The sequence below is a fragment of the Rhinolophus hipposideros genome (assembly GCF_964194185.1).
Source record: "Rhinolophus hipposideros genome assembly, chromosome: 14".
Taxonomy (NCBI): Eukaryota; Metazoa; Chordata; class Mammalia; order Chiroptera; family Rhinolophidae; genus Rhinolophus; species Rhinolophus hipposideros.
In genome coordinates, this window is record NC_138060.1 from 31,277,491 (window position 1) to 31,292,765 (window position 15,275).

A 15,275-nucleotide genomic window follows, 5' to 3' on the forward strand; every position below is an offset into this window, starting at 1 on the left:
CTGTTTTTTTATATGTTTCCTTATAACCTACAGGTTTCTATTCCCTTCCCTTCCTTCTTTACCTCCATTTCCCCCTCCCTCCCTCCTTTTCTCCCTCACAATCTTTATTATTTTTGTTGTTGCTGAAGAAATTGGGTTATTTGCCTTTTAGAATTCTCCCTAATCTGGACTTAGCTGATTGCAATACTGTGGTGCTACTTAATGCATATATTTCTCTTCCCCTGGACTATCTGCAAAATTTGTAGTTAGACCTAAATATTTAATCAGGTTCAGCTCTTTTGATTTTTGATTCTTTTTGAGAAGACACTTCCATCAGGAAGCACAATAATGTCTGGTTCCCTCTTCTCATGGTGTTGATGATGACATTGATGGTACATTAAAGACCATTGCTTAAATCCATCAGATTTAAGCAAAAAATTGCAGATGTTAAAAATTAAAAATTAAAAAATTGCAGATTTTAAGGATTTCTGCAATTGTGATATTCTAAGTCTATATCATTCCTTTGGCATTTGCTAGCTGGAAAACTGTGAGGAGAAATTCTCCATATCAAACTGCCTGGTTGCCTGGAGGTATAGTTTACATAGGTAAGGAAGCTCAGGGTTTGAGTCTTTCCCCTTTTAACAGAATGAGTTGGTTTCTTAGTGTACTCCATAGGTACCATATGAACTCATATATTTAAATATATTTGATTTGTTGAAATTGATTGTAGTTGTTACCCTTATTGATGCTGAGATTGTCCCTTCTTTGGCCAATGGGTGCGTCTTCAAGTTGGTTCCTGGATCCTTTTGAATGACCTTAACATAGCAATCTGATAGCTTCCTTGCTATGAAAGATGAAAGATGATATGAAAGATGATTCCAGCTCATATCATACATTTCTTGCCTCAGACCTGAAATTTGTAGTATCTCTGGGGAATCCTTGTTTCTTTTAGAGGAAAATGGTACTTATAGACACAATCTGGGTGCCGAGGGTGCTTTTTGCTGCTGGTCTTGTCATTATTTTTAAGCCCTTTCAGTGGGCAGAGACAGGAAATACAGTTAGGAAAATATATTATGTATTCATACTAGTATTTCCCATTCAAATGCAGGACTATAGGATTTTTACTTCACTTCATTGATCTACCATCTGTCTGTATCTCTTTTCTTCCATAGCTAAAGTCCTGGCTCTTACCATCACAGTCACAGTTTCAGAAACCTAATACCAACTCGATTGCCCACAATATGAGTGTTGAAAACAATTTGAAATTTGTTATTGTTATTTTTTGGAGTTTGTTTTGTCCTTAAGGTATATTCCACTAGGGATGCCCCATTAAATTACTGTTTTTTAAAATCACCTCAGATAGTTTCTCTCTATGGTTATGCTGTGAAATGAATACATGATTAGGTTTGTGTCTTTATTTTACTTTGATTTTTAGAGGTTTTATTTTTATTATTTAATTTGCGTCATATTGCTCCTAAGAATTATTTATATATATTGGACATAGTAATCTATTGTCATATAAGCTACCCTTTTCCTTCTTAGTGGTCATTTGTCTTTTAGTTTTGTTTATGGATTCCTTTCTATAGAGAGGTTTTAAATTTTTATGTATATAACTAATCATGTTTGACTTTATAATTTCTGCCTTTGGTGTCAGCATTAGGAAGGTTTCTTCATTCCAATATTAATACATGTTCATCTACATTTTCTTTAACTTATATTAAATGTCTTAAAATTTGAATACGTAATATAGCTGGACTTCTCTGGGGCATGTTAGCTGTGACTTAGGGATCTGTTTTATTTTTTTTCCAAACAGGCAGTTGTTTCAACATCACTACTTGAAAATTCATCCTTTCTTCACTTTAAAAAATATCCCCTTTATCAAATATAAATGATTATATGTGTTTGTGTCTGTTTCTGGACTTCCTGTCTATTCCCTCAATCTGACTATTCTGGCACTAGTATTGCAGTGTTTTTAATCATTGAAATTTTATCATCTTGCAAGACACAAACACCCTGATTATTTTTATCTTTCAGAATATTTACACTTGATCTTAGCCAAAAGGCCGAGAAGCGATCTTTCAGAATATTTGATTGGCTATTTTTCAAAGTTGAAATTATATCATCTTCTTATGAAGCTACCCTAATCCCCATGTATGGATGAACAAATAAACATGGATGGCTCTAACAAGTATCTTCATAGAATCCTAATTAGAATCTTATTTGAAGTTAGGTCTTGACAAAGCTCTATGTTGGACCTTAATTGGGGTGTCTTTTGAATACTTCTAGGTAGAATGTCCCACTCCTTACAATTCTTGCTGGTCTAGATTCTAATCAGGCTGGTTCTTTATAAAGTAGCAGTGTAAATTCCTGATGTGTGTGATGGCAGTGCACTGTAGGCTCTGCAAAAAAAAGTTTCACAAGTGATCCAAGGTTACTAACTTTTATTTTGCCGAATGAGAAGGTAAAATAAAACATGCAACAGTCACCCCCTACTAGCAGTATTATTTTATAATCATCTAATACCAGAAGAATAAGGTTGAGTTAATCTCAGAATAAAAGACAGAACTTCCTAAGAATAGATACTTGGCCCCTCACAATGACACACCCCTCATTTTCCTCATTTCACAAATGAAAACTTGGTATGGACCAGTTCTGGTCAACCACCTGCCACTTGGGAACCACTGCTCTGGTTTGTATCTGTGGACCATACCAGATCTTGAACATTCCATGATTGCATGATTCAATATGAAGAGAAAATTTAATTAGTTTTATCTTCTGAGGTAACTTCAATAATGAACTTAACTCTTATACACATAGGGATGACATTGATTGATTGGAAGTTTGTAATAGGCTTATGGTTAGAACCTGAAAAAGGCTTTTTACCACCTAAAATTCTGATCCCACAATTTAGGGAGTAGAGGATGCTTTGGTCTCGTGGCTGGAGACTGGTAATGGTATGTGGCTGAGATAAAGATTAAGACCATTTTCAGCTTTAGAAAATCTAAAGTGAAATACATATTGTAATAAGTTGATTTGTATACAATAACTTTAAGTTGATAAGGAATCTAAATAAAGCAAACTCTAAAGTCAAAAGGACCTTTAGTATGATTCTATACTTTTTCTTTTCCCTGTGTCCCCCCTGCCAGTGTCGGAAGTGAGCTACAAAGATCCATCAAGTTCTCTCTAGTCTTAAGAGGAAAGATTGTGGAAGGAATCATCCAGTACCTGCGTGGCCTGTTCTATATCTGTTTTCATGTCTGTGCCTGTTACAAATTATTACAAGCCTGTCTCCATGCTGGAAGTACGGTGCAGGTTCAATGTTTAGAATAATAGGCAGAAAATGGAGCTGTCAGGCACTAACATTTGCTAAGCTCTGTAGGGAGGAGGACTTGTGTTGCTCACCCTTGTATCACTTGTGTCTGCACAGAGCAGACACTGCCATCTGATAAGCTGAACGGGGCCAATTCCAAGTCAGTTATTGTGCCAGGAGTGTCTTTATACATTATTCTCTGTAATGGCAAGACAATAGAGAAGAACTAACGTCAGCAAGGAGCCAGAAAAAAAAAATATTTCCAAGGTATAGAGAGGACTCAAAATAAAGCTCAGAGGGTAGTGAATGGAAGGACCTGATCCAGGACAAAATAATGATCTGAATTGTTTGGCCACTGCCATAGCTGGTTATTATTAGGCTCTTGTGGAAGGTGAAGCCGCATTTCATATTCAATAGAACCCATCAGTGGAATGGATCAAATGGATGGTCTGAAGGAGTAGGGAACTGCCCATTGCTCATTGATTTAATGATTCTGACAGTAGTCAGAGATCTTACAGAAGAGATGGGGGAGAACTTGGGCCTGAGAGCTGATCACTAAGGGTCCCTTGCACCCTAAGTTTCAACAGCCTTTTCTTTGCACTGGTTCAGCACAATAGCCATACAGAGAAATTGCTTTGAGTTCCCCGACCAAAAGTGGCTTAAAGGCTGGTTATTGCTTTCAGTTTTATTTTGTGCAGGATCAGTCAACTGATTTCTCCCACACGGTGGCGCTGTGGGCCACAAGTGGATGGCTACAACGGACTTACTAACGTGGACTTCTCCGCAAGAGAGAACCAGGGCTCTTCCAGGCTGCACCACCACTTCAAGGCAGGTGGGCAGGAATTGATAAATTGTCTTATTCAGCCAGGCGACTCCCCTACGATTAAAAAAACGAGAACCTTTAAAGACAGGATATAGAACAGGGACTTGTCTTGCTTTCCTGCTTACCTTTGTATTGCCAAGTCCTCTCTGAGAGCCTTGCCTGGAAAAGGCAATCAACAAATACCGATGGGTTTCCACCATCTGTGCTTTCAATGAGCCAAACTGTTAGGTTTTCCCCCTCCTGGAAATATCCAACAAGCATGGCAATCCTACACTGAAAAATCCTTGTGACCTTGTTGCTTCCTCAGTTGTGCTATTTTTCTCACTTTGTTTATAGGTAATATAATTGGTTTGTCTATACCTGCTGCATCCTGGTCTTTAGCCCATCAATTTCTTAGATAGGCCCACTCATAACTGAATCTCAGCTTTGTCTGACATACCAGTGAGTTGCTCTTGAACCGTCCCCTGGTCCTCAGCTTTCCAGTGCGTACACACCACCATCACCACCGCTCCCACAGCACCATCACCTCGACCTTTAGCATCACCACCACCACCATCACCACTTCCTCAACCACCACCATCATATATTTATCCATGCAATTCTGGGGATTGTTGCCCAACTGTGAAAGCACCTTCTATTGTAGAGTGAGTGGGAAGGACCCGAGGAAGGGAGTCAGGAGCTTCTATTCAAATCCTGAAAGCCATAAAAACCTGTTTTGTGACCTTGGGAAAGTCATGTAAACTTTTGTTTTCTCACCGGTGAAATGAGGAGGTTGGCGAAGACTGTCTCTGAGACTTACAGTATTATAGAATCCCATGAATGCCTTACGCTTTAGAAATACACTTTGACCTTTAAAAACGTTAGTCAATTTAGTAATTATAACCTGAAAGTCCTTTTGATATTTGAAAAATTCTCTTGCTTTCTCTTTGTTCTTTGAACATTTAGAGCTGCCTCATTTCATAATGCCTAAAGCCTGTGTTTATAATCAGCATCTATTTCATGGTTCTGAGCTGTTTTTCACATTATTGTCTTTTTTTTTTTTTTGCTTTAGAATTAGTTCTTTTGTGGTTAATATGTAGCAGAAACAAAACAGCTTTGGAAAAAGGCCTTTAGGAATTATGAGGTCCACAGTTGTGTCACTAGGGGCCCACACAGCTCTGTGAGAGAACTGGGTCTCAGAAGGGAAGGCAGCCCCATTCCAGGGAGAGAAAGGAGCAACTGAGGTCAGAAGCAGATCTGCAGTGTTGTAGGCAGTAATTTGAGGGGGCCTTGCAGAAGCCAGAAAATGGTCGTCTAAACTCCAGAGGTGTATAAGTGAGATGGGCAGATTACAGGGTGGGTGGGCATTCTGGGCTCTCCGGAGAGGAACATGACCTCACCCAGGACCCACAGATGGGTAGATCTAGGCACATTTGGGTTTCACATGTAAATTCAGAGAGATCTGAAAAGTGTGGGGGAGGGTACTGCAGCAAAAAGTGGGACATCCTATTAGTTCAGGGTATAGGGGATTGGAATGTAAATATTTGGAGTGTGGCTATATATAACCGATCACAGAATTTTTATTCATTAGCTGCTGCAGGCTAGGTGGCAAAAATACTTAGGTTTCATACCCCAATAAACTTGTATATTTTTTGTCATTCTAGAGTGTGGATTCTCAATACAGGTTTTAGTCATATAGGTGGTTGCCAATTTCCCTATAGAAGAGTTTGGGGAGTGACAATCTGATTGGGGGGTAAGGCACTAGAGGACCTGTCTTGAAGTTGTGTGAGTTTGGGAATACTCTATGCTTTTACGTGGATTGTATGCCATTAGAGTAGATGGAAATAGAAAATAAAAAGATTTCACTCTCATTCTTAAATGACAGAATATTTAGGTATAGAATACTAGGATGGTAATTGCTTTCCATCATTACATGAAAGACATGATTCCACTGTGTTCTGGAAAAGTCTATTATCACCCCAAATGTTGTTGCTTTGTAGTCAATCTCTTTTCTTGATTTAAATTTAGGATGTTCTCTTTATCTCTGCAATTCTACAATTTTATCACAGTGTTTCTAAGTATGAATTGATTTGTTTTTGTCTATCCTTACTGGGATATAGTGTGATTATTAAATCGAAGGAATCATATCTTTTTAAAAACTTTTAAAAAAATTGAAGTATACTAAATAAATGAAATAATTAACTGGATTTTCAGAGCAGATTTAAGATTGTTTTCCTGCATATTTTTGGCCAGTTTCCTCCACAAACAAATAATAGCGGCCTACACTGATGGAGTACTTTTTGATATACTATTATTCCCCCATTTTACAGGGTGGAATACTGAGGCTCAGAGAGGTTCAAGGCCACATGACTATAAGAGATAGTGGCAGGAGTTGAACCCAGGGCAATCGGCTTTAGCAGCTACTATTTTAACTACCTTGCTAGACTTTCTTTAGATATTAGCCTGAAATTCTCAAACCTGTAGTCTGCTCATTTTTTATGTTTTACAATTTATTTGTATTATATTTGAGGAGGCTCTTGGGGGGCTAGTGAAAATTATTGGAAGGAAACAAAAGCCTCCACATAACCAGGTTCTACTGTCCTCAGGTTTGAATGCACTTTGTCAAGCATGCTTCTGCCCAGCTCTTCCCCACACACCCCACTCCTCTGCCTCAGAAAGATGAACTCCTATCCCGGGAACCTCTAGGGTGTGCAGGGTCATGGGTAAATATTTTTCATGGGGCTGTCTATATAAACAATTTAATTAAAACAAAGAATTGTAGAATTCATGGGCTCATGTGTGATATAATGATTTATCAATGGCAACACAGAAAAATGGGTGGAGAAGAGGTACTTGTGGATTTGTTTATTGTTTAATCAGTGCATGTGTAGGCTCTTTGTAGTGTCCTGGCACCATCTCATTCTGTTAGGGTCCAGGAACCATCTCTTTGTGTTCTGTATTGCCAAATGCACCATTCCTAGTTAATTGTGTATTCCTCACCACGAGGAAAAGGTAACAGCGCTATTATTATTTCCAATGTTGTGGCTGTTTGTATTGGAACATTATAGATTTCCCTGTCTTTGTACTTCCCTGATATCAGTTATTTAATGCTGGTTACACCATTACTTACAGTGCTGTGTGTGCACCATGCCACCTGTGAATGCTGGCTTCCAGTGATTCTCTCAAATGGTGCTGTGCTTCCCTATCGATGAGGACTAACACAAACCTTATCCAGAGTGTAAAGGGAAATGAGAATGATAATTTTCTGGTCTTGTTACCATTTGCAGTTTTATAACATAAATGTAGAATGACACATTTTCTAACCATGTCTTCTCTTGGATTTTTAAACCTTTCATTGCTGCATTCCTAGAATGTGATCTCTTTCAATGTTGACCATACCCTTGATTTCAGGGAGGATAGGCAAGGGCCTTGTGGGTAGGGTAAGAAGAGCAAGGCATATCCATTGTGCGAGGCAAGTCCATACGACACGTTCTCCATCATGGCTTAAGACTGACCTGGGAGAGCACAACGTCACCACAATGATTGGAGACAAGAGAGGGCATCAATTGAAATGGCCCTTTTGTGTGGCAGAGCAAGAGTCTTGGAAGCCTTGTGAGGATATAGGTGACTGCTGGACATGTGGTATAGAACCTGTGAGGGTTTGGGAGATTGCCCTGGGTGCCAGCAGTCGGGGGCAAACAGGATAAATGTACCTGCTGCCACACGACGGTGTAGACTGAGGAGGCCCTGCAGATAGAAGGGTGAGAGTTGACTCATGGGCCCAGACATGTGGCGGTGGGCTTTTGGTAGTTCAGAGGCTTGAACTTATTCCACGAAGCCTGACGCCCCTAGACTGACTGGGGCTAAGCCATGTACTGCTTCTGCCTGTCTCCTCATTAAGACGACCACACGTACATTTGTACTTGTAGAGTCGAGCCTTAGGTCTCTGCACACTGGGTAGAGGAAGAGAAGTGAGACTGTGGTGACGTCTGGTTTGATGAGTGAGGATGGACGTAGATCCTCCAGTTGAAGTCTCGTATTTGATATAATCACCTCTTTATCAGTTGATCTATTAAAATAAGTACTGTCCTGAGGACCAACGTTCATTTTGTTCTTGTCCATACAGTCTGAACCTATAATGAGGAAAAGACATTTCCTCCATCTGCAGAAGTCTGTGCTAACCTTGGCCTTCGTGGGTCCCCATTAGTGGGCACAGGTTTTCTTTCTTGTTCCACTTGGAAATCTTCCACTAAATGTTTATTCTTCGCTTGCCTCAGGGAGGTCTCCTGCCTTGGATAAGCTCTTTCAACTCTGGAGCTACCCTCTAGTGACTAGAGCTACCCTCTAGGGTGAACGTCTGACCATGTGGTATTTTGAGGCTGTTGTGATTGTTTTGTTTTGTTGCCAATTGTTCCTGTGACATAAAGCATATTTTTTGTTTGGGTATGTTTCATGTTACAGTAGATGCTCGATTCCTGATTTAAAGAGGAGGAAATGGGTGTTCTTAGCGACCTGACCTGATCAGGGTCCTGTAGCCAGGATCCACACCCTGGGACTCACACCCTGGAATCACACCCCAGAAGTCACACTGAGATTACACCGTGGGACCCACACCTGGGTAAGCCGTGCTCTCTTCTCATGCTTCTCAGGCCTACAAGGGAGTGGTGCTGCCACAGGTTCTCTAAACCCCCAGGAAACTAAGGCACAACGTGTTCCTGGGTTTTAATTTTATTTGAATACGTTGGGATTCAAATAAAAGTTAAGCATTTTAAATTGGTAAACAGCTCTAACTCTTGAAAAGGTACAACAAATACAGGTATATTACACAGCAGAACGCAATAAGCACAAGAGCTGTCCACTTGAGTCTGGTCCTCCAGGCCTTCCAAGGACAAGTTTCCCAAGGCTGAGTTCCCTTAGTTTTTTTTTCATTTTTTTAATTTTTATTACCAAAATTTAATTTATATAACATAAACTTAATCACTTTAAAATGTATATATAATTCAGTCATTTTTAGCATAGTCACGGTGTTTTGCAACCATCCCCACTCTTTCCCTCTTTTCAAGGGTTTTTTTCATGAAAAAGTTTGGGAAGGCTGAGAACTCGTAGCATCAGGAGATGGGGACAGTTTTGTATTTGAGGCGGAGAGCTTTGGATGTCATGGGGATGTGTTTTCAGTTCCTGTTCAAGTCCTTCTACTTAGGCAACAATCCTTCTCTCTACTGGGGAGGCAGCCTGTTCCTTGAGCGTTCCTGCACTGTGGATGGCTTATCACTAGAAGAAACAAGGATGGAGTCTTCCTGCCATAGAAATGACTGAATCACAAAGGATTAAACAGCTTAGACACTGTGTAGACTCCTGAGCGAATAGAAGGGGCTGGACTTGCTTTTAATGAGGTTTCAATGCAGAGACAGTTGTCCTGTCAATTCCTTCATTCAGGGACACATTTGTCTTCGCATTAACAAACAAAGTCAGCATTCCCTCTGGGCCAACGGAAGCCTGATTCAATACGAGTGTGTGCTTTTCTGTGATTTGCAGTGGGATTCCAGGCAGTGTAGATAAAGGCCTTCTTCTCACTGTAGATGCCATGGCTATTCCAGGGGGCCAGACTGGTGGTTATGTTGTTTATTACTTTTCATGCAAATTCATGGGCAGATTCAACAATGGTGAGTCCTCTTGTCATTCCTGGCGAGTAGCTCTGCTGAATGAGGGCTTGAGAGGAGGAGTGCAAGTCTCTGGACTTGCCTGTGATTTGCGATTTTCTCTTGCAGACTCTCCTGGGATTCTTCAGACAACCATATACGTTTCTCAGTCAGAGAGCAAAATCTTGTTGACTTAGATCCTAGATTTCATAATTCGTACCCATTGCAAGTTCTGAGAATTCAGTGTGTAGGAAAATGGTCTGGCCCCTTTGAAAAATGGTAATTTACATAGCTGTGGATAACAATAGCTATTCTTTATAGACTACTTAACAGGTGCTAGGTGCTTTACACATATTATCGTTAATCCTCACAACAACCTTGCAAGGTAGGTATTATCCCATGTTGGCTGGGCTGCGGAGGCTAACAGAGATTAGTAACTGGCCCAATTTTTCCTATGAGCCATACTTCTCCTCTGGTGCCATTGAAACACCACGGGCTTTGAGTCAGACAGACATGTTTCAAATCCAAGGTCCACTAATCACTAGATGAGTGACTGGGCATGTCATGTAACCTCCCTAAGTCTCAGTTTCCTCAGCTGTAATTATGATAATGATACTTTGGGAAGTTGTAATGGGAATGAAATGAGTTGAAACACTTTAAAGTCCCCAGCGTGGTATTGGCACATTGCATAGCACAGCAGAATCTCAACAAATGATGCTTTTTCTTTCTTCTCTATTTATCTCTGTACCTGTCATGGCACCTGGTACAAAGTAGGTACTCAAGAAATATTTGTGGAAGTAAATTCAAAGGATTCTTCATGGCCTTGTTTCATAGGGACATTGTGAAGTTGGACCCTCTCCAAAAGCTCCCTGAAAGAACAAAAGAAGTTTTGAAGCATGTCAAAGCTACTCATGGTTAAAATCTTTAGGACGAAGACAAGAATAATGCTACAAACAACAAAAGTACTAAAATTCTGAAGTGAAATTCACTAGGTAGAGTGCTGTTGTTCTTCAAGAAATAGCAATAGTTGAGGATTGTCAAGTACTCTGAAGCATAAGGGACAATAAATGTGACAAGAATGGCTCCTGGGTTTGGTGGATTGTTTAACAATGATGGGACTGGCTGGAGACAGTGCACTTTTGTAAGTGTATCCTTGCTTAAGAGTAAATAAAAAATAAAACACAAGATTTTTGAATGTATAATATGGAGTGTTGCAAGGAAAGCATCCTCACTGTGATGCAGGGAGTGTTTGGCTGAGGTCCAGCTCAGAACGGATTCAGGAGGGCAAGTTTGAGGCATGTGTACGGCCATTCTGCAGCCAGTTGCATGGCAGACATTGCTCATTGATCATGGCTTTTCCTCATGCCCGAGTCCTTCTAACAGTCAGCTGGAATTAGTCTGAACTGGCATTTAAGATCGAACCACTCACTGTCCCTCTCTCTGAACAGGGACCTTTGTGCCATTTAGTACTCAAGCTTCAAAGACCCCTCCTCCCTCACAGGAAGCTTCAGTCTAGTCTCCTAACACAAGCCATGGCCCCAAAGCTACTAACACCTCTCAGTATACCATGGAGATTTTAGTGAAGTCATTGTTAATATTTTTCACTTTTTTTTTTTTTTTTGCAATACACTTGCCCTAGACCTGACATACAAATCTATGCACACTAGATTAGAGGACAATGAAAACAACAATCATTACCCTGCATCCAGAATAATCTCTACTCATCCTTGAAGTAAGCTTGTTCTTATCACTGTTCATCTTTTGAGATGGGATTCCTTAGGACATTCTTCAGTCCTCATGCTCCCCAAATTCACCAAACCTTTGTGGCATAGTGGATATTTCTGTGGCTGAGTTATACTCATCCACGGTCTCTGATGAAAGCCTGGTCTGGGTGTCTGTTTGTTTTGATTAGGATAGATTGGCTTTAAGTAACACTGCATCCCAACTGAAATTGGGTTAAGCAATAAAGAAGTTAATTATCATACATTTCAAAAAGTTCAGAGATGGGATATCTGCAGGTGAGGAGCATAAATTAGAACTCTGGCTCCACTTCCCTAGGCTTCCCTAGGCCTTCTCTATGTGTTGGCTTCATCTTCAGGCTGGTAACAATCCAGCTTCAGTACTTCCAATCATCACATCGAGTAATGATTATGCTTAAGTGGAAGAAGAAAGGGTGTGTGTGTGTGTGTGTGTGTGTGTGTGTGTGTTTGTATTTTGTGGGGTGGGGCTGTCTCTTTTGCTGTATTCTCAATAAGATTGAAGACATCTTTCTTAGAATCCTCCAACAGACTTTTGTTTATGAACCACTAGTCAAAACGGTGTCATGCTCCAGCCCCTAAACCCATCACTGGGAAGGAGATTGAGTCAGTGTGATTGATTTACTCCAATGGAATATATCCGTTGAGCTGGGGATAGGATCATAGGAGGGAGGGGGGATATGCTTATTGAGCAAGAAAAAGTGATCGTAGTCGAATGTTGAATAGGCAAGCCAACAGTTCCTGCTACTCAGGGACAAAACTGATAGCAGTGGTCAATCAGATTTTCTCTCTTACGAAGAATTTAAACTAAGGGAAACGTAGATTCTGCTTAGGTGGTAGTAGACACTTAACTGAAAATTCATACAATGTTGGCTCAGGGTGGAAAAACCATTTTTAGTTGATGAGTGAGAAGATGATAGAGAGAGCCAGAATCATGGAGTGGGTTTTCTGGTCTTTGCATACAAAAAGACTGGATCAGGATGTTCATATATGTTTTCACTCCAGGGTAAGCACAGTGTTGGCTTAAGCTGGGCCTTCTGCATACCTAAGGTGTGTATCTTTGTAGTTCTCAAACCAATGAAGAAATTCCAGATGGGTGAAGAGCACTAAAGCTAAGATGATGCTTGCTCTTCACGACCCACTCGCTTTTGACTGTCCAGATGAAATCCTCAGTGGTATTTGCCTGGGATTTCCTACTTATACCCATCATTCTTGCTACTTTCTGAAGCAAGTTGTCTTTCATGAATGTCTTTAGTTGCGCTGTTGTGGCTGTCTCCATATTCTGAATTGATTCAAAACGTTTACCTTTCATGGTCATTTTGACTTTGGGGAAGAGCCAGAAGTTGCCCAGCGCCAGATCCAGTGAATAAGGAGGATGAGGACACACTGTAATGTTTTTATTTGACAGAAATTGTTGTATACCGGAAGTGATGTGTGACATGGAGCATTGTCATATGGAGGATGATTTACAGCACACATTAAAACACACCTTCTCTCAACCATAGCGCACAACTGACTGACTGCATTGAACAAGTTGAAACTTGTCACACTGTTACTAAGGTTTGATGCGCCACTTCCTGTATTGAAGATCCCTGCCTTTCTGTTGGATGGCACTCAGGAGCAGCATACATTGTATTTTCTGATCACACCTCGTCATATAACATGGAGTGTGGGTTCATTTATCTCACAGATAATTCCTTTTCCATCTCTGATCCATGATTGATGGCACATTTCTGTTAAGTGTTTGTGGGTCAGCGAGGGCTGTATTTCTATTCCCTTGTATGCAGTGAACTTAGTTCAAATATCTACACGTGTGGGGTCTGCAAACAGATCTCCCTCAGGATGACATGCTCTGTTGTGTGACAATTTCCAAGGTTGGTATATCGGTTTCACCTAGCTCCACTTCTCTTAGCCCTTCCTCCCCCATCCTTATTCCTTCATTTCCTGAAGATCCTATTTTTATTTTTTATTTTTGCATACACACAAAAAGGAGTGATCGATTTTTTTTGCTTTTAAAGTTGTCTGAAATTTTCCTTCTCTGAAGAACTTGCTGTGGGATTGGCACATGAGCTGCAGCAAAAAGGTTAAAAGAAGGAATTTAATATGCTCCTTTTTCCATTACCTCTGGCTGGTAAGTGGAGTATTCACCTGGGTTGGGCATGCCAGTGGGGAGAAAGCTGAGAGTGAGGGAGCTCCAAGTCCAAGCACTAGTCTGGGTAGAGGAGGGACAGAAAGCCTGCTGGTTACATAGCCAGGCATGTTCTGTTCACTGTTCACAACAGCCCTACTGACAACCTTGCCTCTCTCTTGTCCTGTCTTTCTCCCCGTCACCACTTTTTTTTTTTTTAAACAGCAAAAGAGGAACCCAAAGGAGAGTTTGTTGAGAGAGAAATACTGCTTTAAGTGGAGTTAACTCTTGCTATTTCTTACAGCAGGGCTTCTGTAATTACTTGAAGATTTTGTTAACATGTGGATTCTGATTTAATAGGTCTGGGATGGGCATTGAGATTGTGCACTTCTAACAAGCTCCCAGCTCATACTAAAGCTGCTGTTCTAGGGACCATACTTTGAGGACCAAGGTCCTACAGTTTAGTAGGACCAGTGCTGACATCAAGGGGAGGCGTGGAAGGAATGAGAGGGCAGGAAATCATTACATTTCGGGCTTTGTCTTAGCAATAAAATTGTACTTTTACATGCTTCATGAATCTGGTCTTTGCCTGGGTATGATTTCAAAGGGGGGAAAAGTTCACACTGAGAAATAGAAATAGCCATGTGAGTACTATGTGCTATAGAATTTTACCCATTTAAGTATGCACACACTTGGGCCAGCCTTAAGAAACAGTACAGTTGCACCAGTTAGGAGTACATCCAACTCCTAGTTACATAAAATCCAGTGACAGTGGGGTTTATTGGTTTCACAGAATGAGAAATCCGAATCATTGGATACTGGGGTATTACCTCCGACCTTTTTTGTATTCCTCCAAAACTTGTTTCTCAACCTTGCCTGAATCACAAGCTTAAAAAAAAAAATCCCAATGTCCAGGCCACTACCCAGACCAATTAAATCGGAATCTCTAGGGTTAGGATCCAGGCATCAGTATTTACAGAATCTCTCCACATGATAATGGCTGAGGACCTGTGCTCCTGGCCTTGCTGTCACATAGCTTTCTCCAACACTTTTCATGGTCTCAACAACTGCCAGCTGCTGGCATTGGTTCAGCACCTGACAGTGCTATGGCCAGCATCTCTGATTCTCTTGACCTTTAACAGCTTGGTTTTCACATGCTTGCTGCAGCCCATATCACTCACTGAGTCTGCATTCTAGACAAGAAGGGAGGAAGGGGAAAGGGTGGGGCTTCGACTTCCACACACATCTCATTGGCTGGAATTGTGCCATGTGGCTTCTGCCAGGATGAAAGTGGCTGGAAAAGTGGCCGTTTGAGCTTTTCCAACTTCTACAGTAGAAGCAGATGAGCGCAAAGAGGGTTGGAGTGACCATGAGCTAAGAAAATACGTACTGGGTCTTTCAAAACGTTTATTGTTGTTGCAAACATAAAAATGACATGCCCATTATAGAAAATTTAGAGAAACAGAAGAAAGTAAACTTACCCCAGTCTTAGCACTTAAAGCCAAGAACTATTAACAATTTGATTAATTTCCTTCCAGATTCTTGCCTGTTTTCCCCATGATTCAGATCATATTGTATTTACAATTATGGATTTGACCTTTGCTTGTTACGTGAAAGGATGAGAAATTCTCCGTCTGTTAGGATGATTTCTTCAACATTT